Here is a 3,059-nt window from a genome sequence, read left to right on the forward strand (position 1 = left end):
TATTGTCCTAAAAGTTCCAGCATACTTTATCATTTTGTATATATTTTGTAAAAGAATTAAGAGAGTGAGTCATATACTTAGTCAAAATTGGCACACAGCAGCCAACATAAATATTGATTCTTTTCATCTACCTATTGCAATAACAAAAGCAGTGTTTTTAAGTTAAAGAAATGAAATATTAAGGAATTACCATAAAGTATGTATTGTTTTAATTTTATTCTCCTATTGTGATTATTCAATACATCTCATGATTTTTACAATATGATATAATAGAAATAGAATGGGGATTGGAATTGAATTTTCCAGGTTTGGGAAAGTTATTTTGCATTCTGAGTCATAGTTTTCCACAAGCCTGTCTTGAAGAACTGATATGAATAACAATGAGGAACAAAGATGCTCAATATGTGTTTATATTCTCATCCTTTACCTTGTCCCATGGCCCCTGAGGAAGAATGACATAACTCTGGAGTGTACATGGAATACCTTAGTTCACTCTGGCTAATATTCTGGATTAGAAATAAGGAGTGATGAATGGTGTCCTGTTCTTAGTAATGATTAATTCACTGTGATCAGGAGAGAGTCTTGGTTATAACATCTCATTTCACAACTAAACAGAGAAATGTAAATACCCTTTTTGCTACACCCCATCTGTGTTACCTGGTAACCTTCCTTTAAAATCATCTCAGAGTAGATATATCATTGAATTTATGGAGGGAAGGGGTTTCTTAAGATACCAGGTTAAGTAATCCCTCTAAAGGAATGCTTGCCAACTGCCAAAGAGTTTATCCAAAGCCTCCTTCATGCCTTTGTTCCTTAAGCTGTAGATGAATGGGTTTAGCATGGAAATAACCACCATATAGAGCATGGCAAGCCCTGCTTTCCCTCTCTGCAGAGTGAGTTGATGGAGCAAGTAAATATATACCCATAAGAGATCCATAGAAGAGCAGTACCACGGGGAGGTGAGAACCACAGGTGGAGACAGCCTTCCACCGCCCTCCAGGAGTTGAGATGACATTCACAGCCATACACAAATGCGGACATAGGAGAGGATGATCAGCGTGAGGGGAGCAGTGAGGAACATCAGGCCCAGAGTGATGATCATCAGCTCATTAATGCAGGTCTCTGAGCAGGCACGCTTCAGCAGAGCTTTGGAATCACAATAGAAGCAGGTGACGGCTTTGCGGGCACAGAAGGCCACGAGTCAGCAGAAGTGTGTGCAAAAGCACAGGACAGTTGGTCAATGCCCAGCATGTGCCCAACATTAGTGCGCAGACTTTGGGACTCATAGCTGTGTTGTAACGAAGTGGCTGGAAGATGGCCACATAGCGGTCATAAGCCATCACAGCCAAAAGTAAGTTGTCAAGGCCACCAAACATCAGGAGAAAGTATAGCTGTGCAAAGCATCCAGAATAGGGGATAGTCTGACTCTGAGTATGCATGTTGGCCAGAATTATGGGGATTGAGGCATCCGTTAATGATAGATTGGCCAGAAAGAATTGTATGGGTGTATGGAGGTAGGGGTCAGAGGTGATGGCCAGGATGATGAGCAAATTCCCCATTATAGTGACCACGTATATGCCCAGGAAGGTGACAAATAGGAAAGGTTGCTCTTCAAGGTTCTCAGAGAATCCTAGAAGGAGGAACTCTGAAACAGTGGTTTCGTTCACCTGATTTGTTTTTCCCATCTCTTGTAGTTCTCGCTATGTGTGCAGATAAAACCCTTCTGTGTGTCACTATTTAAGTATTAGATCTATTCATAGATAGCATCTCTGCATCCACAGACAAAAAAAATAATGAATGGACTTTGCTGATGAGAATCCCTAGATCTCATTAGGAATGTTAAAAAATATCTGTGGGACATCTGGTGAACAGGCAAGTCAATACCCATGCAAATGAGAACAGTGCTTTCTATGCTATAACAGGAAGCTGAAAAAAAATATCAGTTCAACCAGAAAAATCAGTGTAGGTAACTGGAGTTGAGAATTGAGCATATCCTTGAAGGCAAGTATGAGAACATCTTATATGCTTACCAATTTAAAAGGAGATGTATGGTCTCCCTTACTGCCTCTCCTCCAAAACACCCATACACACAATAGGACCAGACCTTCTCATTTCTATGTGCTTCCTCAATCCCTAGAACTTCACCCCACTCATTAAGTGACAGTCCCTGTACTTTTCCCTAACTGGGGGCATTGGGTATGTGTGCTGAGGTCAGGGAGCACCTGCGATGTCTGCTCCTCCCCATCCTCTGTTACAATCTCCCCTCCACAAACAGGGCAGAGTTGCCATCTCTAACCCTACATCATGCTTGCTCTCTTATCCCTGTCTCTTTCTCATTTTTTTCCTCTACCTGCATTCACACTGAACTATTTCAATCCATCTTGTCTCCTGGACCTACTCATTATCTGTACTGGTTCGTAGACACTTGCTATATTCTAGATACCTTGATGGCACTGTTTTGTTCTTCCCAGAACAATGAAGTATGCATTATTGTCCTCCACAATTCTGCAAGTGTTGAAACTGAGCTGTAGAGATATTTCATGTATTCAAGAGAAGCTAATGAATGAGATCTAAATGCGGGTGTGTCTGATCCAAAGTCTATGGCTTCAACCTAAACTTGTACTATAACTTTTTGATTTTACTTATCACCAGAGTAAAAAAAAATGGAAAAGGAATAAAGTTCTGTTTCTCTCAGCTTGAAAATAGCCATTCTTTTCTGTTCTCCCTGTACTAAGAGCAAGCTGGTGTGAGAGGTCATTTCGTTTTGACTCTGATCTTAGAAGATTTTGTGGGTATTATGGTACTGTACATATTTGTTCTTTGGATCATAGAGAAACTTCTGATCATAGGAAGACACTAAGATCATATACCCCAGAAAATTTTGTCTAGTCCTTGGGCTTGGAAGGGAGTAGTGTGTGTGTGTGTGTGTCTGTGGGTGGGTGTCTGTGTGTGTCTCTGTGTCTGTATGTGTGTGTGTGTGTATGCTACCCTTCCAGATTCTCATTTGTTGGAGTACGGATCAGTTTGGGGCATCTTCAAATTCTCCAGGGATCTTCAGT

At 41.0% G+C, this 3,059-nt stretch overlaps 1 pseudogene; it reads right to left on the bottom strand.

The window, feature by feature from the left end:
• Positions 1 to 751: 751 nt before the first annotated feature.
• Positions 752 to 1,718, bottom strand: LOC125120885 (olfactory receptor 1N2-like; annotated as a pseudogene).
• Between the last annotated feature and the right edge of the window lie 1,341 nt (positions 1,719 to 3,059).

The sequence above is a fragment of the Phacochoerus africanus genome, chromosome 2, assembly GCF_016906955.1.
Source record: "Phacochoerus africanus isolate WHEZ1 chromosome 2, ROS_Pafr_v1, whole genome shotgun sequence".
Lineage (NCBI taxonomy): Eukaryota > Metazoa > Chordata > Mammalia > Artiodactyla > Suidae > Phacochoerus > Phacochoerus africanus.